Raw genomic sequence first — 9,461 nt, 5'->3', positions numbered from 1 at the left:
GGGGGAATAGGGAGGTGGAAGGACAAGGGGGAGGAGAGAATGGAGAGGGGAAGTGTGGAGGGGTAAGGAAGTGTGGAAGGAGGAGAGGAGGGCCGAGGGGAAAGGGGAAGGGGAAGAGGAGGGAGCTGGGTTGTTGATGACCAGCTGTTGTTAACCATTCCCATGCCCTTCCTTCTGGCCTCTTGACCCTCCTATCCTTGATGTCTCCCAACCTCAGAAATCAGCCCCATCACAGCCCCCCCCACCCTGCCCAAGGGCATTCACCAAGTGACACATTGAGCCTGGTGGTCTTGACTGTCCTTCCCACAGCACCAGCCTGGGCCTTTGCCATGGCACTGCTGAATGTGGGAGCTGCTGCTGTTTGATTGGGGCAGAACCTCTCGCTCTGGGGACTTGATTTCAGAGGAAGCCATAAGTGCCCTTTAAACTGCCTGATTCGGAGAAGGTAGGCCCTTCCTCAGATCACCTCCTGAGCAAACAAGCAAGAAACAAAAACAGAAGGTTCTGCCCTCTTTATCTGCTTCTCTCCACAGATGCTTTCATGCTAAATACTTCCAGAATTTTAACTTCATTTTTTTCTTAAATTACATAAAAACTCAATCAAGGTTGATTCAATTTTTTTCTCAAATCAGTATCCAATGACGACTGGCAATAAACATATATTGGTGGGATTTTAACATACACCTGGGTAAATCCTCACTATTCCGTGACCTACAGTTAACAAGCTTGCCATTATTCCCAGATCATATAATAACATTTGATCCAGGCTCCTCTGTGCTCCAGCTCCAAGCCCACCATCACAGTCGCAAGAAGCTGATTACTCTCACTGTCACGTTCACACTAGACTTGTTTGGGGAAGTGTTATGATGTAAACTACAAGACAATAATACTGTAATCATTTTTTTAGGATACAGTGACCTCTGCAGGAATGAACACACATTGCAGTTGTTAAAAAATGGCAGGAATGACTGGATCATTGCTTATTCGCCACTGACATTTGTATCTAGAGTTGTGAAATTTGCAGTCCCTTTGGACGTCAGTCGTTGCACTATAGGCTGAGACCAATAGATGGAGCTTGGTGTATTAACACCTTTCATTTATTTCAGTTTTTAAATTATAATATGGTAGTTATTCAGAAGCTGTGCATCACCTGGATTGGGATATCTGGTTGGCATGGACAGGTTGGACCGAAGGGTCTGTTTCCATGCTGTACATCTCTATGACTCTATGACACATATAGACAGAGTGGTTAAGAAGGAGAAAGTGAGGACTGCAGATGCTGGCGATCTGAGTCAAAAAGTGCGGCGCTGGGGCAGCATCTGAGGAACGTGAGAGTTGATGTTTCGAGCATAAGCTTTTTAACAGGAATTTGGTGTGGGTGGGGGGAGGGGAAAGAACAAAACTGGTGAAATTGACATTGATTCCATGTGGTTGGATGGTCCCAAGGCAGAAGATGAGGCATTCTTCCTCCAGGCTTGGATTTGGTGGTGGAGGAGGCCCAGAACTTGCATGTCCTTGGCGGAATGGGAGGGGGAGTTGAAGTAATTGGCCACAAGGCGGTGGAGTTGTTTAGTCTGTGTGCCAGAGATGTTCTCTAAAACATTCCGCAAGTTGGTGTCCTGTCTCCCCAATGTAGAGGAGACCACTTTGAGAGCAACGGACTCAATAGATGAGGTGTTTGGACATATAGGAAAATCTGCTCTACCCTCCTCTCTGACCTATCACCATCACCCCACCACCTTCATCCACCTGTAGCATTCCTAGCTACCTTCCCCTCAGCCCCACACCCTTCCCATTTATCTCTCAGCCCCCTTGGGCCCTACCTTCGACATTCCTGATGAAGACCTTATGTTTGAAACGTCGACTGTCCTGCACCTCAGATGCTGCCTAACCAGCTCTGCTTTTCCAGCGCCACACCTTTTGAGAAGGGTTAAGAATGTGTTTAGCACACTTGCCTTCATTGCTCAGACCTTTGAGTACAGGAGTTGGGACATCATGTTGAGGTTGTACAAGATGCTGGTGAGGCCTGTTGTGGAATGCTGTGTCCTGTTCTGGTTGCTCTATTATTATCATGATGCAGAGAGTTCAGAAAAGATTTACCAGGATATTTCTGGGTTGGGAATGTTTGAGTTATATGGAGAGGCTGGATTGGTTGGACTTTTTTCACTGGAGCAAAGGAGGTTGAGGGGTGACCTGAGAGAGATTTTCAAAATCATGAGGGATTTCAAAATCTTTTCACTAGGGTGGGGGATTTCAAGACTAGGGGCATTTTTTAAGGTGAGAGAAGAAAGATTTAAAAAGGACATGAGGGACAACTTTTTTACACCAACAGTGGTTTATGCGTGGAATGGACATCCAGAGGGAATGGTTGATACAGGTACAGTTTAAAAGACATTTGGATAAGTACATGAATAGGAAAGGTTTGGAGGGATATGTATCAAGGGCAGGCAGGTGGGACTAGTTCAGTTTGGGATTATGGTTGGCATGGGCCCATTGGACCAAAGGGTCAGTTTCCATGCTGTATGACTGTATGTCTGATGGGCTGAATGACCTACTTCTGTTCCTACATCTTATTGTCTTATTAAGGCTGAGATAGACAGATTTTTAATCAGTGACGGAATCGAGGGTTATGGGGAAAAGGCAGGAAAGTGGAGTTGCAGATTATTAGATCAGCCATGATCAGCATTGAAGAGCTGAACAGACTCAATGGGCTGAATGGCTTATTTCTGCTCCTATGCCTTATGGTTGTGGAAATGGTCTTGTTTACACATGTGCGAGTCTGAACCTCTGGTCCTTATAAGATAATCACTGATAAATCTACTAGGGAATTGACAGGAAATGCTCTTGCTCAGGATGTGGGGAAATGAGGTACAGACTAACACACGGAGTACTTGGAGGTGGACAACATTAACACATTTAAAGGGTAGCTGGATAAATGCAGGGTTGCATAAGACACAAACATCAACATAGTTAACTGTCCCATTTGTTAGAACCATATAATTTCTACAGTGTGGAAAAAAGGCCATTCAGCCCCTCCAAAGAGCAGACCACTAAGACCTACCCCATTCCTGTAACCCTGCATTTCCCATTGCGAATCCACCTAACCTGCACATCTTTGGACCGTAGGATGAAACCAGAGCAGCCGGAGGAAATCCTCCAGGGACACAGGGAGAACGTGCAAACTCCACATAGACAGATGCCCGAGGCTGGAATCAAACCCAGGTCCTTGACGCTGTGAGGCATCACTGAGCCACCATGCTAGCCCATACTTTGTTATGTTTGTGGGACCAGCCACTGACAACTAGTGGCTGGGGTAGAATACAGCCACCCATACTCCTTTTTACTTCTTTTTTTGCTTTTTTCAGCCTGTATAAATCCCCTTGAAGCATCTTTGCATCCTCCTCACTGAAATAACTCCACAGAGGCTGGTATCCCATCACCAAGTCACCCTTTATTTACACTTGGAGAATCCTTCACAGTGATCCAGCTCCCTCAAGCCAGCTCTCAGAGTGAGCAGAAACTCTGACACTCTCGTTTTTTAAAAAAAAATTAACCCCCTCACTACCGCCTAATTGCAGTAGTACTTATTTTTTCCCCAGCATCCATGGTGTGTGTGTGCAGGTGTGAGACACAGTGAGAAACACAGGTGTACGAATCTTTATTCAATTTCCACCACCAGGAAGAAAGGAAACACCTGGGTGGCCAGTGACAAGCAGTGCCCTTCACATCTAAGGACAATGCTGTGTGATCAGACAGTGACGGGGAGGGCAGGGATTAAATCAAAATAGAGTTGGATTGGGAAATAATGCACTCCACTCCCTGCGGCACCCACCTCTCCCTGAACAACTCCAGGGTGTTGGTGGACACCGCGTGCTCCTTCTCCAAGGACACCCGGGCTCTAACGTAACCGCGAAGAGGGGCAGGCAGTCGGCCCTAACGACCCCCTCCACGGCCCGCTGCCTTGACCTGTTGATGGCCAGTTTGGCCAGGCCCAGGAGCAGACCCACGAGGTGGTCTTCAGACCTGCCCTCACTCCTCCGTACCGGGTGCCAGAGATCAGGAGCGTGGGACTGAAGTACAACCAAAAGCAGAGGAGGAGGTTTTTAAGAAAATCAAAAAGGGAGTGCAAATGCCTACACCCAATATACACATGGTTCACGGACTCCACAGTGCCACAGAACAAACAGTTGGGCTGGGTGTCCGTGAACCACCGCAATCTGCGGTTGCAGGGGACCGCTGCATGCAGCACCCTCCACCCCAGATCCCCGAGAGAAAGGGGGAGGACTCCCACGTAGAGAGCCCTCCACTGGGGATCCCCACCGCCCGGTGGCAAATGGGCACGCTAAGGCGTGTCCGGACGGTGGATGAGGGAGAAGAGGTGGACGGTGTGCAGCAGCAGTCTATACAGGGCCCGCCTTTTTATGTCCTTAAAAGGGACATACTCCTTTTTACTCTGTGTCAAACAATCTGTTCAATTAACAGCAATAGAGGAGGAAACATAAATGCATCTTGACAAGGAGAGGCATTTGACTTAAGAAGAAAATGTAATTTATTGCATGATAGCAATAGGTGAAAGTAAACTTGTCCAGTTAGACATTATTACTGAGACCGACAGGAAGGCAGTGATTATTGTACAGTATAGTGTTATAGGTCTGAAGGTGTTAATGTTCATGTTACATTTGCTCCACCTATTCTACTGATTTTAGACACAGTCTATGCATGGAGATAAGTATTATTGTAGATTTTGGTGGGAACAGCTCTCTCTAGAGTCCTAGTAACTATGCTTGATATTCCTGTTATCTAAGAACAATGTATCTTTTGTAGATACTCTACAATAGTAAATCCTCAGCTATTAATCTGGCTTCCATGGAATTGTATGCATTTCCTCACAATTATGTTCAAGCCAATCTTTACTTTCAAACCAATGATACATCTTTGAGGAAGTATGTAAGCAGGTTACTTCAACAATCCAAGTTCATTGGACATCATTGCCTACCATGCATGTCTTTGATGAACGAGACATTTTCACATCCACAATCATGATACAAGAGGATTGCGACTTACTGACCACTTTCCTTGTCATAGATGGCTGCTTCTGACTGGTGCAGACCTGATCGGCTGAAGGGCCTTTTTCTGTGCTACAGACCTCTATGACTGTGGGACTATGTACTGAAAATGCAGACACTGGGAGAATGTGCCAACTTCATGCAGACAGATGCCCAAGGCCAGAATCAAACCCAGGTCCCTGACGCTGTGAGACACCACTGAGCCACTATGCCGGCCCATACTTTGTTGTGTTTGTGGAACCAACCACCGACAACTAGAGGCTCGGGCAGAGTATTGCCCCAGTAGTGAAAACAGCTTTTTGAAAGGATTGAAATGTTGCTCTTGTACTTGTGTGGGTTGTCATACAACGTCAAAGTCTGCTATATCAAGTTGTTTTACTGTCTGAACAACTTCAGTTACAGATTCATCAAGTTGCACTGCTCATTCTCGTTCTTATTATTAGCTTCTTATGACGAACATTGCTAACTTTTAACTTCTGAATCTTCTTCAGTGATTATAGGAATAGAAAACATTTTCACTAATCCTGTATAGTTCTTGTGTAGATATTGTTTAGCATTTTTCTTCCTGTTGACAGTATAAAACAATCCTCTTATATTAACATAGGTAATCTTAATGAGTCCTTTTATCTTTTTGGCTTCAGCTAATAGTCTAGGAAGCCCAACCAAAGCTTCTACAAGTCGACCCTTTGCCAATTGATTAACAAAAGTTTGATTCTGAACCAGTTGTTCTCTTGGAAGGCTGGTATGGACGCCATGGGCTGAATGACCTGCTTCCATGACGTAGGGATTCTATGAATTGGAACTGATTAAACTCCTGCTATTGCCAGGATATAGAGGTCAAGATGTATGTGCAGGCTCAAATGGCATTGAATGTAAATTACATGCATTTTTCAGTTCTGGAACCCCCTTAGTATTGCCATGCTATTTGAATCATACTTTCTCTCTTAAGTATTATTCCACCTGGAGCATGTAATTTCAATACTGTAGGCTGCAACTTCTGTTTCTTCAGACATGTATTTGATCAAATAGGATTGTGACACTCACCCCTATATGAAGGTTAAAATTACTGAGGTGTCCATTCACATAAACAAGTCATGTCAGACTTGAATCCATTGAATGATCAATTTCTCCTGGGAAAGTGTCTTTTTTAATGGTGGAGGAACTCTCATTAATGTTTTTGTATGAGTGAACATTTACTGCTGTGGAAGTGTCCTATTTCTGCACATTTGGAAGTGACCCATAATCTTATGGACATAGCATTATTTTATCTTAGCTGGGCACTGCCTGTGTTTGTGAGGCTTTTTTAGTTCAAAAGTACTGACAAGGATTGTACAGATCTGCTGCTTGGCATACTCTGAGTTGGCTTGTCTCATGCGTCTGTAGTGTGTTTACACCTTATAAAGTAGATAGGTTCTGTTCCTGGGGTACGGTTGTCCTTCTTCTCTTAAGATTTCTCTGGAAATCTTCATGGTTTTTGCTACCAGCAGGTGTGAATAGCTTGCTCCAAAGTCAAATCTTCTTTGTACTACAAAAAATCTGACTAAGACTCAATAATGTCAACACCAAGTTTGCCTCTTTTGAATTCTGATTTCAAAGTTCCATAGCCACAATTTTCAATTAATCTGTTGAGATTGTTAATGAAATTACTTACAAATTCTCTTGGGTGCTGAACTCTTCTGTCAAATCTTGCTTCTTCAAGATATTTATTTGTTTTCGGATTAATTATCAAAGGCTTTTAGAACCTTCTTTGATTCCTCAGTGACCAAAAACCTGTTGATCTCAGACTTTTATATATCCAATGACTGAATATCCCTAGCTTTTCAGGGTAGACACCACAAGATTCACAACTCTCTAAGGGAAGAAATTCATCTTCGCTGTACTAAATGGTTGACCTCTTATCCTGAGACTATTCCCTTTGCTTTAGATTCTTCAGCAAAGGGAAAACAGCTTTTCTGCATTTACCTGTCAAGCCCTCGGAGAACATTTTACGTTTTAATCAGTCTACCTCTCATTCTTCAAACTTTCACTTCTTTTATGGTCAGGGACATGAAAGAACCCAAGCTAGGCCTGGTTACAAATGATTACTAACTTTTGTTTCATAACTGTGCTTATGAGCGAGGAGATGTGAATGTTCATGAACTGATTAGAACTAAAGAGGAAATTCTCTTCCATTGTGAAGCCAATAGATTACAATTGGTTGTGTAAAAGCAGTTTGAATTGTTTGACTTGGCAATGGGCCTCCTTCACTGCCGCTCCCTCACCACCAGGCGCCTGGAGGAAGAACGCCTCATCTTACGCCTCGGAACACTTCAACCCCAGGGCATCAATGTGGGGCTCTCTGCCTTTATTCCTGATGAAGGGCTTTTGCCCGAAACGTCAATTTTACTGCTCCTCGGATGCTGCCTGAACTGCTGTGCTCTTCCAGCACCACTAATCCAGAATTCACACATTAAAGAAAAGTCTCATTTGCATAAAGGGGCAGTTTCGGCATTGCACTAAGGATAAAGTCATCCCTTTGTATATAAAGCTTGCTTGAGATCAATTGTAGCGTGTTCACAGAAGTGAGAATAGGAAGTTTTGTATTATTAAAAGTATACGCACCCAAATTACACTCTCAATCCTAGAATCCACAACTGCCCATGATATGGCATTGATTGTTAGTATAAGGAAAGTAGGCCAACAAGAACCTCAGGCTAACGAAACGAGAAAGGCACACTGTGCTCTCCAGCAAGATTAAGGTACCTCATTGATTTCCTTGAGACACTACTGTATAGAACCGAACTGCGTATGGAACTATATACACACAAAGACATTTTTTATGAATAAAGTATATTTTTGAAATTAAAAAAATCACGCAAAGGATGTTTTATTTTCTATGAATCCTTCACTGTTGTTAGAATTGTTACTGAGCAGAGGTCTGCATAGTCCAGAAACAAACTTAGCTTTTTCAGCCACATTTTGTATCTTGAAGAATTTGTTTGATACGCAGACAATTATTCCCATACTCTCCCTCCCTGTTTGCTAAATTTGCTATTCTTCTTCTTGCTGGTATCCATATCATATTGCATCGAATCTACTTTTCTCTGTAACTGTCAGCATTGCCTTCCACTTTATACTCTCTGGACAAGGGTAGCACTGGAACACAAAGCAAAATGCAATGGTGTGGAGTGAGACATTAAAGATATTAAAGCTGGAGATAACCTCAAATGTAAAGTAAGCAGCTGGCAGCTCGAAAGCATGGGGAGAGTGGGAGCAGGAAGATAAGACAAAGGCAGGAGCATGGGCAACTTGGAGGGGACCCAATATCAAACAAAAGGTAGAGAAATAAATTATGAGTTTAATCTGTTTTGGCAAACAATATGAAAGGAAACTGCAAGAGTTGCTATAGGTAAATGAAAGGAAAGAGAATTGTTAAAGTGAATGTGAGACTCTGAAAGGATATCATTGGGGAATTGATAATAGGGAACAGTGAAATGGCAGATATTTAAACCAATATTTTGCATTGGTCATCACGGTGGAAAATGCTATAAGCATCCCAAAGATAACAGATAAGCAAGGTACTATTGAGAAACAAGGTCTTTTAACAGTCTCTATCCAAATGGATAAAGTACTTGACAAACTAATGGGACGAAAGACAGACAAGTCACCAGGGCCTAGCGGCCTGCATTCAAGGGTATTAAATGAAGTGGCTGCAGAGATACTAGAGGCATTGGTTGAAATATTCCAGCTCACTGGATACAGGAAGGGTTCCAGCAGATTGAAAAACTGCTAATATATTCAAGAAATGAGGGTGACAGAAAGCAGAAAACTATATTCTGGATTAGTGGTGCTGGAAGAGCACAGCAGTTCAGGCAGCATCCGAGGAGCAGTAAAATCGATGTTTCGGCAAAAGCCATTCCTGATGAAGGACTTTTGCCTGAAACGTTGATTTTACTGCTCCTCGGATGCTGCCTGAACTGCTGTGCTCTTCCAGCACCACTAATCGAGAATCTGATTTCCAGCATCTGCAGTCATTGTTTTTACCTAGCAGAAAACTATAATCCAGTCAGCTTGACATCTTTTGTACGGCAAATACTAGAGTCCGTTATTAAGGAAGAAATTGAGGGACATTTAGAAAAGCTTTATGCAATCAAACAGAGTAAACATGGTTTTGTGAAAAAGAAGTTGTGTTTGACAAATTTGCTTAAGTTCATAGAGGATATAACAAGCAAACTTGATAACAGCCAGCTGATAAATGTTGTGTATTGGATTTTGAGAATGCATTTGATAAGTGCCACATGAAAGGCTATTGCAAATTATAGGAACTCACTGCATTGGGGGTAATGGATTATAGTGCGTGTGGATTGGTTAACACACAGAAGAGAGGGAGTCAGGATTAATGGGTCTTTTTCATTT

At 43.2% G+C, this 9,461-nt stretch overlaps 1 protein-coding gene across 2 annotated transcripts in view; it reads right to left on the bottom strand.

Moving 5' to 3' along the window:
- Window positions 1-9,461, bottom strand: part of rap1gap2a (RAP1 GTPase activating protein 2a) — a 516,227-nt gene that overhangs the window by 335,778 nt on the left and 170,988 nt on the right. The window lies entirely within an intron of this gene.

The sequence above is a fragment of the Chiloscyllium plagiosum genome, chromosome 28 (genome assembly GCF_004010195.1).
Source record: "Chiloscyllium plagiosum isolate BGI_BamShark_2017 chromosome 28, ASM401019v2, whole genome shotgun sequence".
Lineage (NCBI taxonomy): Eukaryota > Metazoa > Chordata > Chondrichthyes > Orectolobiformes > Hemiscylliidae > Chiloscyllium > Chiloscyllium plagiosum.
This window is presented reverse-complemented; position numbering and strand designations above follow the sequence as displayed.